This window comes from Lepisma saccharinum, chromosome 11 (assembly GCF_977018435.1).
Source record: "Lepisma saccharinum chromosome 11, izLepSacc3.1, whole genome shotgun sequence".
In the NCBI taxonomy this organism is placed as follows: Eukaryota; Metazoa; Arthropoda; class Insecta; order Zygentoma; family Lepismatidae; genus Lepisma; species Lepisma saccharinum.
Window position 1 is genome coordinate 54,708,001 of NC_139239.1, and position 20,601 is coordinate 54,728,601.

The 20,601-nt window shown below is 39.9% G+C and overlaps 1 protein-coding gene across 1 annotated transcript in view; it reads left to right on the top strand.

The window, feature by feature from the left end:
- The first annotated feature begins 15,532 nt into the window (after window positions 1-15,532).
- Window positions 15,533-20,601, top strand: part of LOC145994809 (tachykinin-like peptides receptor 99D) — a 616,641-nt gene continuing 611,572 nt past the window's right edge. The window contains exon 1 of the mRNA XM_083131117.1: window positions 15,533-15,731. The gene's annotated coding sequence lies outside the window, so the exon portion shown is untranslated. The remainder of the gene's footprint in view (window positions 15,732-20,601) is intronic.

Below are 20,601 nucleotides of genomic sequence, written 5' to 3' on the forward strand. Positions count from 1 at the left end.
CAGATCCTAAATTGTCAGTTGACATAAATGTGCCTTATTTCACATTTCAGTAACACATTAACAGTGTGTCCTTGCAATTGGAGAAACGTTTTCTCTGTTGGGAAAAAAAAGAGGGAATGCAAAAATAAAGTCGTAGTGTTAATGTTGTCGCTTTGAAACAAAGGAATCCAGGGTTCGATACTCGGTGGGGACCATATTGGTTAGGATCTCACTTTAAAAAGTAGGGGCGTAGTGGTAACGTTCTCTGGCGGGAAAGGAAACAGGATTACTTTATTATAGTTTTCGTAAGTTGTGGCACGTTTTCCCAGGTGGACATAAAATTTAGTGGCCTCGCACCGTGGATGTGTGGTCTAGAGGAGTCATGCTTTGGCTCCGGCTACGGGACACGCGCGAGTTCGAGTCTCCTGGGGGAAGCGTAACAACTTTTCTCTTGAGATTCTGGCTTATGTATGAGACCGGTGGCCACGTCGTGAAGAAATTGGGACGCTACTAATTGGAGCACTAAAACATTCCAGTGCGGGGGGCGGGGGGAGATTTTGTTATAAGAACAAAAGATAAGCAATTAGTTTTGACTAATCCACACAAAGTAGTGTGTTTGTGAGTGTTGAATGATTCTTCTCTCTCCCCCTCTCCCCCCTCAAGAGATAATTAATAGCAATGTATGCACAATTAAAGTAAAACAAGATAAACCCAAGAACGAAATCTAACTGATTAATATTAATGGAAAGTGAAAACTATACAACTATTTCATTTCGACTACTTATATAATAAAACTATTTCGATAGCCGCGGTAGCTTACTCGAAGTCGACCTCCGTGGCAGAGTGGTCAGCGCAGCGCGCTACGAAGCCAGGCGTCCAGGATTCGAATCCCGGTTCCGACATGAATGTTTGTGTTCGTCTGGCCTGAAAGCAATGAAATAGTGATTTGAGAAAAAAAAGTTGTTATGGCGTCTGACTACCATGCGAGAGACCCGAGTTCGATCCCCGGCATTGGAGAATCGAGATTTTTCCAACCTGTTCAAGCATCTCCGGCGCCCACCCAGTGTCGTATAAAGTAGGTACCTGGAGGAAACTCTGGGGAGTAAAGGTAGCCAGGGGTCTGGTGGTGATCACAACATCCCCACCTTCGGCCGTGATCGAGAAAGTGTGGGGCCCTAATCCCAAACCCTCTATACGTCTTCATGGCGTGGTGCAAAGCACATGGGAGCACTTTACTTTTACTTTACGTTTTACTATTTTCTAATTCATTGACATTTTTAATCAGTTAGTATATGAATTAGTGTTCTACTTTATAAATATCTGACACACACAAGGAAAGTAACTGTTGTGTATTGGAACACATACAGAACACATTCAAGGTGTCGAATAGATTATAAAAGATATGCACGCATAATCCAACACTATTTAATTTAAGAGAGACGACTTGAAAGCAACAACTTGGGAGTCTTGCCTGAGCAAAATCCAAAACATAATGATACTTGCGATGTTGTAAGAAGCATTGACATTGATTTGGTATATTTTAATTCGCTTTTCTGCCACCTTTGGCTAATCGCTAAGATGAGGATGATATGATGAAATAACAAATGACACCAATGTCAAGACCAGGATTTAAACCCGAGACACCTAACGCCGTAGCGAGCTGTGCTAACCACATCACCACGGAGTGTTTCGTGTATCATGCAATATCAACAATTGCAAGGGACACGTGAGATAGGGGAAATCCACAAACGAACAAATGTAAATAACACGCAAATAAGCAATACGAGTGCCCTTTACAGTTCAGCGCTTGATTGATATAAGTTTGCATTTCTTGGCTTTGGTTTTCAATAAGCACTAGTTTTAATGTGTGAATTTAATCATGCCTAAACGACGTTTTTCATTAAATTGAAAGTCGGGGACTTGGTGGAGTGGTTAGAACATTCGCGATACGATGCCAGGGGTCTTGGATTCGAAACCCTTGGGTATGGATGTTTGTGAATGTCCATTCATGAATTTCATCATATCATCACTCATCCCCATCTTCGCAAATTAGCCAAAAGTGGCACAAAAAGCGAAGTAAAATCAAGCAAATCAATCAATCAATGAATCAATCAATCCTTAAATTAAAAGAGCTTTGCAATTATTTCCTTATGAGATGAACACGATTAGCAATAACGCTAGCACAGACAGGAATAATTTTCAAATAAATTGTAATAACATTACAGTCTGCTTGTTCGAAACGAGGCAGCAAACACATCATGTTTACATTTGTACGTTCGTGGATTTCCCCTACCTCACGTGTCAATTGCAATTGTTGATATTGCATGATACACGAAACACTCCGTGGTGATGTGGTTAGCACTGCTCGCTACGGTACCAGGTGTCTAGGGTTTAAATCCTGTCCTAGATATTGGTGTCATATGTTATTTCATCATATCATCCTCACCTTAGCGATTAGCCAAAGGTGGCAGAAAACGAATTAATATAAACCAAATCAATTAATCAATTATGGAGATATTTTAGAATAAGTAATCTTGAATTTCTGTCTGCTCATTATTTGTCTTGGTCAGTTTATAAATACTGTCAATGCTTCTTACCAGTGACGTGCACTGGGGAGTAGCTAGTCTAGCAGAGATAGATTAATCAATCTCACATCTCTAATTATTTTCAAATCACAATATTTATTGTCTTGTTAAAGCCACAGTTAATATGCAACACTTTCTTTTACACGCGCTTCTCGTCCCTCGGTGTGACCCGCGGACAAAACTGGCCTAGCTTTTCTCTTCTTCCGCCTTAGCAGTTCCAGGTAGAAACGGGTTTCCGAAGGAAAAGAGAAGATTTATGCCTCTTCCTCCCTTGCCCCCTCGCCCCCGCTGCAGTGGTTGAAAGCCCATGCTTTCAGGTCCCCCAGTCTATCTCCTATAGGCAGGCCCGTAGCTAGAATTGATCTCGAGGGGGGCTCACGGGTTATCAGGGGGGGGGCTTTGTAAAGTTTACAAAATGGTTTACAAAGTCCATTTTTTTAAAAAAAAATATTAAATGAAGGTAAATTATGTGTGTGTGTGGGGGGGGCGCTCATTCATTTATAAATATCATATACTACACAAACACTACATTTTTCTACATCTTTTAAAACATCTCTTGAAGTGTTAATTGACTGATACTGAAATTACCCCTTACACACCTCCATACTATTTTAGATGATACAGATATGTATATCACACACAAAAAAACGCACAATATTTAATCACAGTGCCTACAGTATATTCCACCCCTGGCCGAAGCAATTAAATTCCCCTTCCTTCCCAAAACTTGGGAGCTGTTGTTAACCTTTGACGCAGATGCGGAGGGAACTTGCATGATGACAACAAAGTCACAGATTTCTGTCTAGACGGGAGGTTGCAACAGGGACAGTGAAGGTACAGATAAAGAAGCTCCCCTATGAAAGAACTTTCTGAAGTCTAGAGAATATTCTAAATACTTGCAGCTACTACTGCTCATAAACAAAATGAGCAAATGTAATAGATACTGTTCATATTCTGTGGATTTATCCTTGAAGTTGTGAGTTGTCTACATTTTCACTCTTCACTACAAACAAATTATGCAAAATAGTTTACCTAATGTAATATGGGGCTGATGACAGTTCCAGGGGGGCTGAGCCCCCTGGCCCCTGTCTGGCTACGGGCCTGCTTATAGGACAGATAGGAAATCCTCTAAAGAACAAGGGAAAATTTTCTGCAGTACTTATGTTCTCTGTATTTACACAACATTTTACACGTTATACAATATGTATGTATAATATGGGATGTAGTTTTATTATTTATGAAATGGAAACGTATTATGTGCACACAATAATGTTATGCTTTCTTAATTATTTTTTTTTCAAATATGGAATATATAATGATTAAATTACAAACATTTGCTCAGGCTCTCTCTCGCTCTCGTTTTAGTAGTGTTTTTTTTTAAATATACTAATCTCTTGGCCTCCAACGGATGTATTTATTTGGGCAAGAGAACGCACATTCATATTGTTGTTGGTTTGGTTTATTTTACTTCGCTTTTCTGCCACATTTGGTTATCGCGAAAATGAGGATGATGTGATGATGTGATGAAATTAATGAAGGGACCTCGAACAATCCAGACCGGGATTCGAACCCGTGATGAGCGTGCATTTTTGTTCCTGTGTTGTACTCTGCAGTGAATAATGAAATAATTTGAAAAATGTATCTCAGAACTCAAGAAGCCAAATGAATATTATTGAAGAAACTACAAAAAAGTGTTTTGTTACCTGTTTTGTTTCTGTGCATAAAGTGAACTTAAAACAGCAACTCAACCAACCGTGGGGGGAGTGGTTATCACAGCGCGCTAGGACACCAGGAGTTCCGGGTTCGTACTCCGACCTGGAGTTTGTCCCTTCATTAATTTATCGTATCATCTTCGTAATTAACCAAATGTGAGAAAAAAAGCGACGCTAAGTAACAAATATCAAGTCAAATCATTGATTGATTGCTTGATTTGCTTTATTTTACTTCGCTTTCCGCCACTTTTGGCTAATCGCGAAGATAATACAATATAATTGATGAAGGGACACACTCAAAGAATACCCATGGCCAAGCCGAGATTCGAACCCAGGATCTGTCGCTTAGTAGTCAAATCATTTTTTTTTATTTTCAAATGGGAGTGGGGGTTACGTGTACTTGTTTTGGTACTCATTCATCATTTTGCAATCTTTTTCTGTTATTGACGTTCTATTTTTAGGAATACTGAACCCTAAAGGGGGGAGGGGTATGAGCCACACCAACCACCCTTTGAGCACGCCACTGATTGCTACCCCTAGTGTCGACGTCACCGCACGTCACTGCTTCTTACAACATCGCAAGTTGTTACGTTCCTAGTAACTTTCTTCCCCCTTTACTCCTATAGCCGGGAGCATTGAGGCTCTAAGGGTCTACACTGAAACCTATCTTCAGGGTAGGTGCAGAACAAATCCAACCAAAGTCGTGAAGTTTTAATGAAAAGTTTATTTACTGCTTGAGTAATTACAGCCAGTGGTTAGGTAACTCGTAACTGGAACTTGGAGATCAATTGTTAATAGATAATTTCGAACTTACTAGAAAGGTCAAACTAGGGTGGCCCAAACCTAGGTTTTATAGAAGAGCGGCATACACCTATTCACTTCTTCCTAGACTTGGAGTTATCACCCGAGATGGCCAATTTAGGCTTTTACAGAAGAGCGGCTTGCACCTATTCACTTCTTCCTAAATTGGAACTTATATCCCATTCGGCTAACCTAGGTTTTACAGAAGAGCGGCATACACCTATTCACTTCTTCCTAGATTAGACCGTTCTTATTTGGCCAGTCTAGGTTTTACAGAAGAGCGGCTTGCACCTATTCACTTCTTCCTAGACTGACACCAGAACAGACCTCCTTACGGACCAAACTCATTCGTATTTATCAGGGGGGGCCACTCCGCGACTTGCACGTTATTGGCTAGAGCTTGTGACGTCACCAAGCGGACACGAGCGGTTGAAAGCTATGCGTAGAATGTAGCAGATGGCCCATGAAACACTGTGTTTTCATGCATCTTTTGATATTATACACCAAAGCTGTTAATTTGATTTGACAGCAAGAGATCAAATACGCGATAGAAGAATACATTTATTCCAAAACAATGCATAGTTTATTTTTTGCGTGATATCTTGTCCCTGCAGGCTGTAGTCCACTGCCGGCTTTTCTTTCCAGCTAACCTATTGCATTTATTTTAAATGTCTCATTCTAAGGAAAGTTCTTGTCCGGGCATATTCTGATATGTCTTTTTACTGAATGTCCTGGAATTTCCCTTTAATATTTTTACGCTACTTTTAACATTCTCCAGTTGATCGCCACGATGAGGATAAATTTGTTTTTGTTATTTATCGTCTTCTTCCACTTTTGGCTAATCGCGACGAACAGGATGAGTGATGATTAGTTTAAATTGATGAAGGGACACTCGTAGCAGGCACGTATCCAAGGGGGAGCTTAGGGGGCTCGAACCCCCCAAAAAGTTTTCTGTTTACAATAGATAAAATGAGGTATTTGGTTTCTTGTGGTCGGAAATAAAATAATGTGACGATAATTTAAGGAGAGGAATAATTATCGAGTCAAGCACGTATCCAAGGTGGGAATCAGGGGTCTCCAGCACCCCATTCAGGAAATTACGCTACATAAAATTACGTTCATGGCTTCTTAAATAATGTGATGATAATTTGAGATAAATAATTTTCGAGCCAAGACACAGAATGTTCTAGAACCCTGTTATTGTTAATAGTGCGCACCCAAGGTGGGATCAGGAGGCTGGAGCTCCCCCTTAATTTTTTCAGTTTACACTACATAATTTTTTTTTTTTTTTTTTTTTTTTGGATTTGATTTATTTTATTTTACTTCGCGTTTTGTTCTTCTTAGCTAATTTACGAAGATGGGAATGAGTGATGAAATGATGAAAATGATAAATGGACATTCACACACAACCATGGCCGAGTGGAATTCGAACCCGGGACCCTTGGCGTCGCAGCGCGATGTGCTAACCACTCAGCCACAGGGTCCGGCAAAATTAGGTTCTTGTTTTCTAAAATAGTGTGCCGATAATATATAAGGAGAGATATACTTACCAAGGCAACACGAAGAATGTTCTATAACCCTGTTGTTGATAATATTGCATTAAAACTTTTCTTGCGCTTTCGGTGTTGTCGCAACACTATGCAAAGACTTGTCAGCATTTGGAAGCTGTAAACGTAGCGCCACACGTAGGACGATTCATTATATTTTTTTAATCTCTGGAAAGTGCGAGAGGGAACGTTCTTGAATAAGAGAAGGAGTCGAACTACTGGCAACATTAACGAATCGTTTTATCTGTGGAACGTTCTAGAATATAATGAGGTTAAAATACGCGGCTTCAATTTCCAAGTTGATCTGTACAACAGAATCGGTTAATGAGTATTCAAAGGTAAGTATGACAGTTCATACTGTCGATTAGTGTACAGTCAGTGTCCATTGGTGGCTTTATAAGATCTAGTGATTCGAAGATGAAAAGGACTAAATACCGTAAAGTAACGAAGTCTACTACTAGTTCCAGTTCGGGTCCAAACCAGAAGACATTAACGACAGCGGAATTTCCGGAGCCTCAGTGTAGTGCTAGTTCGGGTCGAGGGCTGAAGAGATCGAAGGTCTCTCTCTAAAGTGAATATTTAATCAGTAACGGGTATTGGAGCGGTTAATTAAAAAAGAAATAAGCTGCACAGATCAACTGAAAATCAAAGTTTTGAGTGATGAGTTAGTTGTGCCCGGACCAAATTTTCCCAGAATTTTAGAAGAGGAGGGTTATGCATACTATTTTTGGTGGTCAGTCCTCATTTTGCCATCTTTTCCTCTCTTTGAAGTTCTTTATTTTAAGGAATACTTGGTCAAATTTGGTTATGACCTCACCAACCTTCCCTTGGGCACGTCACTGGAGATAAATGAGTAAGCATTTAATCATATTGGGAGAAGAAACACTAGATGTGTTGGGATCGGAAGGGTTTTCATTGTGAATTAATTGTTTCGAACTGTATTCGAGAAGACTTACTCTGTTTTGTGCCAATATACGACAAGACTGCGGAAGTTGTGACAGACAATTGTGAACACTTGCGAGTGCTTAGGCCTCAATATGAATAATTTGGTGGGTTTCAGCTTTTATAAGAACTGTAAACATGGGAGGACAAGACACAGTAGTGGTGTTCAGGCTCGAATCAGAGAGAAATATTCGAGAAATTTCTGCGTCCAGTTCTCAGCCCATAGTTTGAGTCTCGCGTTGTCGAGTGGATTGTCCATCCCGTGCGTGTGTAACAGCTTCGTAAAAAACACTCGAAGACGCCATAGATGTTTTGATGTCTGATGATAAGAAATGGGCAAACACACATACTGAGATGGTTCCGGCACACAATGTTAATGCATGGAAACAGAGGAGTTGAGTGGTAAAAGATGTTCCGATTTCACGTTCTGAATAATTTGGCAGCCTTGAACAGTGGCGACGATTTTGGGGATAGTTGCTCCCTATTTTTTTGCCTTCACACTATGACCTCTTTATGCTAACCCTTGCATACCAAGGGAAGAGAAAGTAAACTTTTCTTGCACCCCCCCCCCACTCCCGTTTTGAACCCAATTGCCACCATTGGCCTTAAACATACAATTGTGAGGTTCTATATATACCCCTTAAAAATATGGTGTTTAGCCCACCACGAAAGGAATTCCTGGATACGTGCCTGACTCGCAGAGAAAACCTATGCCCATGCTGGGACTTGAACCGGGAACTTCGGAGGCGAAATCGAAAGTCGACCACTTAACGCCCTCGGCTACCGAGCCGGCGAATGAATTAGATAATGGCTATTGTATAAATGGTGTATTTTCGGGAAACATTCAAATAGCAATATTTCTTCCAGGTAATATATCCTAGGAACTTCAATCTTGCGGGCTTACTAGGTTCTGGCATGTGGGCCAACAATCTGTGTAGTACTCTGTACTGTTTGTGATCCACATGGATTTGTGATCATCCATTTCATCTACTCACCATTCATTTTCATCTTTGCGATTAGCCAAGGGGTAAATTATACTTGAAATAAAACAAAAGCAATACAAATACAAAACAAAAATAATTGAACGATTATGCTGTTACGTTTTCCTGTATTTTAGGCACGTCGCATTTATCAGCCAACAGTCAGAGATTGCTTTTCGGTCGAATGATACTTCTAATAATCGGAGGTAAATGCAAGCTGAGAATTATAATTTGGTCTCTTATCCACCTAAGTTGAGGATCTAAATTTCTCGATTTTATTTGTAACAATATTTACTACTGCGAGGAATTAAAAAAAAACTTACGGCTAATTTCGTCACTGGCTTCCTATTCTGTAATAGTTACATTTGTTGTAAGAACATAATGCGTTAATTTACTTTGTATAAATATTACATTATCCATCGCTTTTCCTAATTAAATCTCATACCATATCCAACACACACATAAAATGTGTTTAACTAATAATAGAGTGCGCAATTAGAAAATAAGTCTTGTCAACCTGCGCGTTCCGTAGCCAGAGCCCAAACCATGACGTCTCAGACCGAACGCCCACGGTGTGCGACTAAATATGCACTAAGTTTTAAAAGCAAAAGTACCTTCTGCGTGTTGTAACATGCCATGAATGAATTTAGGGATTATGATTCACAATCCCGGTCATTTATGAAGGTGGTGTTAGCATCACGTTCCGGCCCCCAAAATACTATTTTTTTAGACCCCTGGTGAACCTCAAAGCAGTTTTCATGCAAGGACGTTGCTGAGAAAATCCCCCTCGAGACCAACCACCCTGGGGACAGAATCCTCGCCTTCAGCGTGACAGTCAGATTATTTACCGACTGAACCAACGAGGCTTTTTAAAGCAGATATAAAATAAATTAAAGCCAGCAAAGTAGTATTATATTTGTACAATATCTTTAAATTATAATATAATAGATGTGTATACAACATATTATATTGATAATACAAAAATCATTGATAAAATTGTCCTTGCTTTGATAAGTATGCTTTACATTGAATACAATTGCCCCCCCTGAGAGCCTCCTTTGCCCCCTGTGAAAAATACAGAACACATCCCTACCTGAAATCCTCACTAATGTTTAAAATTATATCATGTGTTACTCTAGCAAGATTGGGTGGGGGGGGGGTTAATTTCTCTTCCAGATCCAGACTTCGGGAAATGATTTCTCAATTTTCAGTATCTAGAACAGTTGTGACATTTTGAGTAGTCTTGTATTAATGGTGCCGAATGTGGTCCCATGTTTTTTCTTGGATGTGTTGCTATGAACTTGGAACTGCTTAAATTTTTGTTTCAAAAGTCTACCTTTTGGTAATAGTGATTCATGTGGTAGAGGGAGGGAGTGGAATGGATATTTGATTTTTGTTACTTAGCGTTGCTTTTCTGCCACTACTAGATAATCGCAATAATGAATGATGACGTGAAATTGATGAAGAGACACTCACAGACAGTGCTGAAACCACAGGGGGCAGGGGCCATATACCCCCCCCCTCCCGACCTTCGACGGAAGTTCATTCTAGGGGAAGCAAATATTGAAGTAAAGAAACAAGACTAGGAGAATCTAAGAATAGCAGGACAATTGGATACTCATGATGGGATTAGTTTTTACGTGTTCCTTGGATTGATTTGATATTTTAAGTCCACTTTATGCACAGTAAGGCTAATTGGGACTGGACCCACAGTTTAAAGTGGGATCCGAACCACTTTGTGCCTCCACCGGGTATCGAACCCGGGACCCCTTGATTTCAAGGCGATGACGTTACCACTGCGCCATCGGAGAGGACGTGTTTTTTGCATTTTTCTTCGAGACGGCCAAGGGTACTTGCAAGGGCCACAGAGGGGCAATTGCACCCTTCGATTTAAAATTTTATACAAATAAAAACACATTTCGTAAAATTATCTTGCTTGCTTGCTTCGCTCACAATTTCTCCTATTCTTATAGTCCAAGTTGAGAGCCATAGCTATATGGGGCGGCGGGAGTCGGCGCTGGGAGCCCCCGTAAAATTATTTGTGCCCTATTAAAACAATTTCTTTCTATGAAACTTAATATCAAATATTAATGATGACACTGTAATCCAAGAAGTCATTGGTCAATCAAGGGATTCCTATTTTTTTCAGGTGTCGAAACATGTATTTCAACTATAATATAATACAATTCACACAATATTTTGCAAAATGGTTAACGTAACCAGTAGGCAAACATTGTCTGTAGTGATACAAGAGTCTCCCCTTTGAAGGAAATAGAGTCCGTGGTGGACTAAGGAACCCATGGTTTAATGCTTTAGCAAGGTCAAAAAAAGTATTACAATTTTTTCCACAATTCATCAAAGTGCAGATCCTAACAATTATTATGTAATTAATCCGATTTTGCTTGTACAACACAACACAATGGTGTTGTTGGATTGTCGATAGATTCCTTTGTGCGTAAAAAATCTTGCATACTGGAAACTAGAGGGAATCATTATGAAGCATGATTTATAAAGGGCTCCCTTAATCAGTTCTGCAGAGAGGCCCAAAGCTGTTGTTAGTCATCAATTAACATTATCGACCTGTAAATATCAAGTAGGGTGAAGGCACATAATGGTTCGGATCCCACTTTAAACTGTAGGTCCAGTCCCAATTAGCCTTAGTGTGCACAAAGTGGACTTAAAACACCAAATCAATCAATTACGATATCAAGTAGGTACAGTCCCTATTAGCCTATTTATGTTAAACTTTATATTCTTTGGCAACCTGGAAAGGTCATTATCGAAATATTGCTATTTGATGTTGCTCGAAGTTTTTTTTTTTTTGGTTCGTTGCAGTTTCAAGATACCATCCCTTTTCTGTTACTTATAGCTTTTGGGGGAGGGGGGCAAGTACCTCTGTGTACCCTACCATAATATGTGCCAATGCGACACAATATGTTAAAAATTTGCCCCCTCTAGGATTGACTTCGCTCCCCCCCCCCTACAAAGAATTCCTGGCTACGGGCCTGATTGAATAGCTTCTTTGGTCATTATTTACATGACAGCTCCTCTCATTGATTGACGAGAAGATTGAAAGGATGTGCAGGGGAGAAACGCCTGTCCTGTAAGTCGTACATTATATTTTCAGCACAATTTCTCAACAAACGCACATAAAGTAAAGTAACAGTGCAATTGTTAATTAGTGTTCGCTACCTACGAGATGTTCAAAGTATTATTTTCGCGGACGATGTTTCAACTTCAAAGCTAATAAATCTTATCTTGCACTCAATATTCAATGAAGCAATACTTAGAAACTGAGTTTCGATTGTGTAAAGGTTTTTGAAAGTTGCATACGTGATGATACGGAAGGCGAGTGTGGAAGTAAGGCCAGAGGCGCAACCACGAATTTTTATCTGGAGTGAGAAAGTACCAGGATAAACGTACCAATAATAATAATAGTAATAATAATGACATTAATAATGGCATTATTATTACTAGCGGTAGTAGTAGTAGTAGTATCAAATACGTTATTATCCTCATAAATTACGCAAATGGGAGGTAGATGTCTGTGCTAAAGCATTTATTTGGAACAAACGATTTGAAATATTTTTTCAACACCAGGAATTTTACATTAGCTAATAATTGAAAACAAGCACACAAACTGTATTTTTGAATGGCAGAAAATGAATGATAAATGCATGCCGAAGATATTTGTTTGTACATATAACATGTATAACTTTCATATGTTTTACACATATGCAACATGGAGCGACATAAAATAAGAAAATACATATGCAAGATTCTAACACTAAATTATGTACGTATTCAAAGTTTTTTCATTACATATATTATATACAAAACATATTATTTACATACATCACATTACAAAAAACAATTATATTACGAGCGAAGCGAGAAATAAAATTTTTTGATCCAATTTTTGCAATTTAAAACAATATTGATTTAATAAGGAACAGATAATATCACATGGCGCTAAGGCATTCTCTCTTTCACATTTTTTTTAAAATTAGATTATTTGGCGCCCATGGCCGACTCCCGACGCCCCCTAGATACGTCTCTGAACTTGACGAAACTGAGAAAAGCTGGCACTGCAAGCAAAGCGAGCAAGAAAATTTTACGAAATGTATTTTTATTTGTATAAAATTTGAAATAGAAGGGGGCAATTTCTCCTCTGTGCCCCCTGCAGGTGCCTTTGGCCATCAATGTTCCCCCCCCCTAGAATTGACTTCCGTCGAAGGTTGGGGGACAATGCCCCTGCCCTCCCCTGTGGTTACACCACTGAGTAAGTCCGAAATTTGGAGGAACAAATTGAATCAATCCTGCTACAGCAACTTTTTGGGAAGCGATGATCACTTTATTCCAGGCGATTTTCTTCTATTATTATTGCACGTGGCAAGAGCACAAACAGGATGATTTGTTCTCATTCTACCGGCATTCAAGAAAAAGTGTGTATAAGTAAATAATAGACCCATTTATCTCAAGCTTCCGTATACGATAACGAAGTAAGTTCCATTCTGTCCGCTTAATGACGTCATAGCGCGCACAGCATCATGGGAATAAATCTCGGAACCTCGGGAATGGCATACCTTATAAAGGTACCTTGCGTATTTATTATACCCAAAGTTCCAGCCTCGAACACCTGTCTTTAGGTAATTTCTTATTACAATACTCTAAATTACAACAGAAAGATATTTGAAAAATACATAGTTTGGCAATTAATAATTTACAAAGAAAGTTTACATATTCATTTGAGTTAACAATTATTTCTTTAACGTTGATAAAATCTTACATTTTGGAAATATACAATTTAAATGTTCCGCCATTATTTAATTACAATTAGGTTAGTTCAGCAAACATTGATAATCTTTGATTGGCAAATCTATATTTACATCATAATAAATGCCCGTTGTCTTAAGCGAGCTGACTTCATTAGATTGTTACAGAAAGGTGAATACATTAGTTCAACAACGCATTGATTGGCGCGTTCATATTTGCGTCACAACCCGAACCATACAACATGTAGTATCATAGACATTAACAAGGACTCGAGGTAACACTATATAGATTTTTCTTTTAACATGGAAATTCAAAGTTACAAAATAAGTAAGGTCGTAACAAAGTATCATTAATGTTTTGGATTTTGCTCAGGCAAGACTCCCAAGTTGTTGTTTTCAAGTCCTCTCTCTTACCGAGGAACGCTAGTGGCAACCCTGCCACGCGACCCTGGTATTTATGTCACAGCAAGCGTTTGCTGTGTTGGGTTGCATACGTACAGGATAGATTTTAAGCGCTTATAGCGCAAAACTAAGCGCTTTCGAGGTAAACTTTATAGGGAAAAGTTACTTGTTTTTATGATATCTACCAGCAGCCAAGCGTTGTTGAAAGAGTTTTACGACACCCTGTATATATATATATATATATATATATATATATATATATATATATATATATATATATATATGCGCGAGCGTGTGTAGATTAAGATCCTCCTCCCCCCACCAGTCTTCAATAATTTCGTACCCCGTGTGGGAGTTGTGTTGTGTTTTTCACATGTGTTTGTGATGGTTCCTTCAACCATTTCATCTTATCACGATTCAACCCCTTCGAAAGTGGCAGAAATGCAACGTTAAATGAACTAACTCAATCATACAATCAATCAATTGGCCTGTAACTTTCAAAGAAAGACATTTTCTAAAAAGTGATGGCAATTGTCCTCAAGTTTGTCTCGATCGCGATTGTCCTAGATTCAAAGTGCAAATTTCACACATGCTCTCCGCTTGACACCCTGTCTGGTTTCTTAAAATAAACCTCTCTTTCGAGAATATCACTTCGTGCGGGGACAATTCAAACTTTGTCTCCCTCCGAGGCTTTCTCTTGAACTACCAATCTTGTCTCAGGAGCAGAGTTGATCTGGGAGAAGAGGTGACGAGTGACTGGCAGACGGATGATCCGGGTCGCTCTTCCCCAAGCACAGCGCTGCAAGCAACGCATACGTTGGCGACGAAAAACCCAAAATCGATGGTTGTCCGTTTCTCTTACTGGCGGGCAGATAGGAAATGAGATTTCTCGCTCGTTTTCGGGGTGACTTGGGACAGTGTAGCGTTTTTACGGGAGAGTTGTTTTTCAGTGAAGATGAGAATGGTTGAAATATTGTCCAGGGGGAAAAACGACACACATAAAAAACGGATTTGTTTCGATCAACAAATCCCGTTTGGTTAAAGCTTACTGGTAACCGTAAATGAATGAATGAATTTACTGAATGAATTTAGTTCTTGTGAACGATCATTTGTTTGTGATCTATTTAAACGAATCTTTGGTTACAATAAAATATTTTTTCAAGCAAATCTCATGCAAACACACACAAGAACGAAAAGAAACAACAGAGAGAGAGAGCGTAGAACTGGAAATTAAAGGGAGGAGGAGGCATTTTCCTTTTTTCCAATGGATAAGTGGCGTGACCCTTTTGGACCAGTCGGTGGACGCAAATTGGGTTGGATTTTGTTGGTTCCCCTCCACCTTTTCGATTTTACTGCGAACCATATCGCTGTGAGTCAGACATGGCAGTGTTCACGAGTTATGACGTGCTGAGAAAACGTTCGTATGTACCCGATGCCTGCAAGAGCATCATTAAAGAAAAGCGATTACTAGGTGGGCCGTGACCACATTACATCATAAACACCGGGCGTCGGAAAACGAGCTTTTGCGATGCTTTGCCAATATTCTCAGGTCTGTTCCCCCGCTACAAACAGGAACCGGGGGAATAATGGCGTTGTGGATCACACACGAACGCGGATATGCGAGCTGCATGCCACACATTTTTCGCACAATTTTCCAAATTCGCATCGTGCCGCTCGCGATCACGAAGAGTTTATGTGTATCGCCGTCGCTCCGAACAACAAACAATCGACGATCGCCAAGGTTATTGCATTTAGTTTCGGGCTCTCTTAAGAGTCCCGGTGCTTCAGTCACCTTCCTGACATAATGTGGAGCGTACGTGTGTTATGAACGGCACGGGTGCATTTAACTTGCGTCAATTCGGTTTCGCTGTGCAGTGGTGCCAACCTGAATCCTTTCTTACCATGTTGTGGCGGAAGTTTCTCTGTTTCGTGCGCGAATTTTGACCAACGGTTGAAGTTGCAAACTGCTAAGACAAGGTTCGCACACTCTTCGAGCTGCACATGTCCGGTAAGTACTGCGCCGTTAAGATTTAGATGGTTCTTACATATTGTGCAAGCAGCCTCGGTGGTCGAGCACGTAAAGTGGTCGATTCACGACCACGCTACCGAAGGTTCTGGGTTCCAGCCTTGGTCTATACCGTGGTGTTCTTTCGTGAGTATCCGAGCATGAGTTTCACTTAACCATAATGGGCAGGGTTCCAATTGTGTAATGATTTTAAGAAATTGTATAATGGTACAGATAAGTACAGTACCTGTGATTACTGGTGAAGTAAAGTATCTGTGTTTCCTTAGCCTAAAGCAGCACATCCTGAAGGTTTCGCGCAAGTGAATATAGCACATTCAAAATATTTATGATAAAACTCCATGAATTTTGAATAAATATTAATTATTTATACATTAAAATGTATTATAAAATAATCAAACACGATGGACTGAAAACTTACGTGACCAAAACGGGAGTGAAATAATCGTTAGGCGTGTTAGATTTATTGGTGTTTATAATTTTACTATTTAGGTTTGACGCTTATAGCAATTTTAAGACGTTTTTGTTAGGTTCGGAGTGTTATATTTGATGGCGTTATCATTTGCACATGTTTATTCTCTCTCTGAATGTTCGTACAACCGGTTTTAATGAATAAAAAGCTGCGAAAGTACTCCGAAATATGTGGTTGTCTACTTACGGGGGCCGTACTTTGGGATCAAATATCTCGGTTATTTGTCGTTTTCGAGCCCTGGAACACATTTTGTATTACACAAAACATTGAAATTATCAATGAAAGAACAATTCGACATAATTCTCGAAGGAGTACAGTCGGTCACGGGTCCGGAAATTCTATTGATGCGAAGCAGATTTTGCCATCTGGTTAGTGACATTTTTATTTCAATTCATGATCATCACACTGTGGAAAACAGACTGATTGGAAATTGCAATGGACAATTAGCATACTGTTACTTTTCCCGCTGGGTGTACAAGTGTGTGTGAGGTTTGCGTTTGGAATGCAGGAAGTGATTGTGGAGGTCAAGAGATTGTCAGCATTAAGTACACTTGGTGCACAGATAGGCTAATCGCGACTGGACCTACAGTTTAAAGGCAGATCCGAATCACCGTGCAATGTATTTCCACAGGGGATTGAACGCAGAACGCTTTGACTACAAGGCGTCAGCGTTACCACTACGCTATCAGCAAGATCGGGTTTGTAGGTGAAAACTTGAAGTTCGCAGAAACTAATTGGTGCATTTTAAAGACGCGGAAAGTATTAATTTGTGAGGAATGACGTCAAGTAGCCACGATCGTAATTTGAAGCTGTCGAAAGGCGTTCTAATCAAATTGGAAATGGTATTACTCATGTAGGAGAAGGAGGGGAGAGTGAAAATACTAATATAATTAAACCCGACTCTCCTAACTTACTCAAAACGTATTAATGAAAGCCGCAAACGGAAACACAGATATTGGTTGCACGATATATTTATGAAGAGGGGGAGAATATCGTCAACTTGGATCGGAATTGCCATATAGGAACTGGTAGCCACTCTCTCATGTTCTCTTATTGTTTTCTGCCCCTTTTATCACACAACGTAAGAATAGATAGGGCGTACAAATCAGCTGCACCAACGTGGTGCATGTGGTGCTGGTCGTTCAGTACAAATACCCCAGGACCGGTTTTGATTCTTTAGGAGACATTGCGGCAGTTCCGCTCATGTGCCGCGCTGAAGCGAAGTGTGCAGAATCGAGTCACACAGTCATTATGGTTGCTTCTCATTTGCCTCCCTTTAAAATAATTCCGGAGCCCGGTTCGATATCCGAATGGGACGCATTGTGATCCAAATGCTCCCTTAAAGTATTGTCTCAATCCTGATTAGCCTACCTGAACACTGATATATTTACATTTTTTTTCAACCTGATATAGGTTTTTCGGGGGAGGGAGAACGGGGTTTGACTTCTTTTAGAATATAGAGCAATGTAATTATTTCGCTCCAACTTCCTTTTTAATTGCATTCAAAACACTTTTCAGCAATTCAACCTGTCTTCCCTCCAATTTAAGAACATCTTAAGCTGTTAAGAGCATTTGTTTGCCGGTTTATTTAACGTCGAATATTTGCACCTTTAAGTTGATCTTGACAGGGGCGATATCACTATGACAAAAGGAACGATTGATTGATGGATTGATTTGGATTATTTTACTTCGCTTTTCTGCCACATTTCACTAATCGCGAAGATGAGGATGAGGGATGATGAAGGGACACTCGCAAAGAATACCCAAGTCCAGGCCGGAATTCGAACCCGGGAGTAAAGAAAATGAAAAGAATTTTGAGAATGTGTTATTTTATGTTGGCAGTATAAGGTAATGCAAATCTTGCTTTACATATTGAAAGTTGTTTTTCTCGTTCTTGATTTAGTTTTTGTTATGTAGCGTCGCTTTTCTGTCACTTTCGGCTAATCGTGACGACGAGTGATGAAAGTATTGAAGGGACACTCACAAGGAACACCCATGTTCAGGCCGTCGTAGCGTACTGTGCGCTAACCACTCCGCCATGTGTCATGTCCAAAAAATGGAATGTTTATGTATGTGTGTCCATGGAGATTGATCTTTGTATTCCCCCAAATCAAAACGTTTCCACCCCCGCTGTTTTCTATCTCCTGCATAAGCAGTTATCTCCCCAGACCTAGACTCATCCCTAGAGACTTGGCTACGAGAAGATGAACAGCGCAATGACATTTGAACGAAACAGGTGCACCGCACACGAATGGAGGCTGAGCACTTAAGTAAACCACTCAGCTTGTGTTTCAAGCGCTCAAAGGATAATTCATTTAAGAACGAGAAAAGCGATAAGTTCTTAGAAAAGCGGCTTAGGATTTGCTTAAATTTACAACGGTGCAAAACTGCGAAATTTTCGTAGGCGTGGCACGATTGCTACATTTCCCACTAGCAGCTCGAGGATTCTTCACAGCAAGGGAAGAAACATGCTTTGCACTTTTTCAAGTTCTATTTGTTACCTCTGGTTGACATTTGAAATTAGCCACATTTGAGATTAAAAGGACTTTACGTAGCATGACTGCATGTACACAATTACTATCTAATATTCTGCTTCGAATTATTTGGTGATGGGAAAGCCGATATGCTGATATTGTCGGTGGTCCTTCCTTCAGATCTGTATTTAACCGAGCATTTTCATCTACACATTGATACCCTTTAGAAACAGTAGGGGGACGAGGCTACTAATTAGAAACTAACTTCAGAATTGACAACAAAGAGATATCCTATTCGACTGATTTGGATCCATCGGTATCAAAGACAGTAAAATTGTGGTACTGGGATGTAAGATCCGTTGCTGGTATTCTGCATCTGGGAGGGCAGTTGGAGACTGTCAATCAAAGATGCAGGCAATTCCCAAGTGGCGAGAATAAGCGGAGAGACGAAGATCACTATCAACACCAAGCGGTGAAAGGATCTCATCGATTCGGATACCGAATGGTCTTGTTGCATAGGCGTGCGCAGACCCTCTGATTAAGGGGTGCAAAAGTCTTCATAAAAGTTCAGTCGGAGATAAAAACTTCATTTCATCTCAGTTTTATTGTCTTGATGGGTACTAAACAGGGACGTGTATAGTGTGTGTCCATACCCATCGAAAATCACTCTATTAGAAGAATTCCAGCTTTCGTGACACATACGTTCTGTTCCCCTCACCCTTTATTTTCCTTCTCTGTGGTTCAGACTAATTTATATACCTAGGTGTAAACATGATTTCGTACAGTAGATTCAAAACGACTACATATAATTTGTTCATTTCCAATGTGCGACCAATTTATTCTGCGACCACATATTTGTAACACAATTAGGTTAACGAATAAAATGCGCGAAACTTAATAACAAGTAATTTGCTGGAGATCGAAGTGATTTAGTCCAATTACATAGGATATAAACCCGCCGTAGTTTCGTAGGCCTCAATGTTTTATTCTATTATTATTATTAAGAGAATAGGCATGTTTCACTTACGTCACAAACCTTTGCATTGTGGCTTCGAGCAGCCATGATTGAGGCTAGTTCTTGTAAGCATAAGGAATTCAAGCGGGCGGGACGGAATTCAAGCGGGCCGGAGTGAGACACTAACACAGATAAAACAAACGTGCAATTGGTGCAGATGTAACGAACACTACGTGGTGGATATTTTCTGGCAAATGACAAATAAAATTGGCCACAAACATGGCGGCTGTGCGCATCCTGACATCACATGAAACCCACCTATAATATTGTTTAATAACTGTAATAATAATTTATCTACACTATATTTCTAAGTGAGAGTATTAAGAGAGGCAACTGCCCCCTTGCCCCCCGTGCGCACGCCTATGTCGTGTTGCACGAGGATGTGGGCGGTACTTTGTCAGCCTTCCTTCGTCAGAGACACTGTGGTAGGATGGATGAAAGGGCATCGAGCGAAATTAAGGTAGTAATTAAGTGCAAGTCGTTGCGAGATAATTATGAGAACACTATAGAGTTTCCCTATCAGTTATTTTTTTTAAAATAAGCTATATGCGTGTGCTAGTTGCGTGAAATGTCGCGGCGAAAATCAGGTTTCCTGCCTTGACCTTCAATAGACGTAGATAATTACACGGAAAGGAAACACAATGGCCCTCTTACAATTTTTGTAAGTAAGGGATTTTTTTGCACTTCACAGTGTATATTCCATCCTAGTATTTTCATTTCCTATCTAAGATGATCTGTTAATTTGATCTATTAATTTTTCCACTGTAGTAAAAAACCTCCCAGATGGCGTAGTGGTAAAATCGTTGCCTTCTAATCAAGGGGTCCTGGGTTCGATTCCCGGTGGAGGAACTTTACACAGTGGTTCTAATCCTACTTTAAACTGTAGGCCCAGTC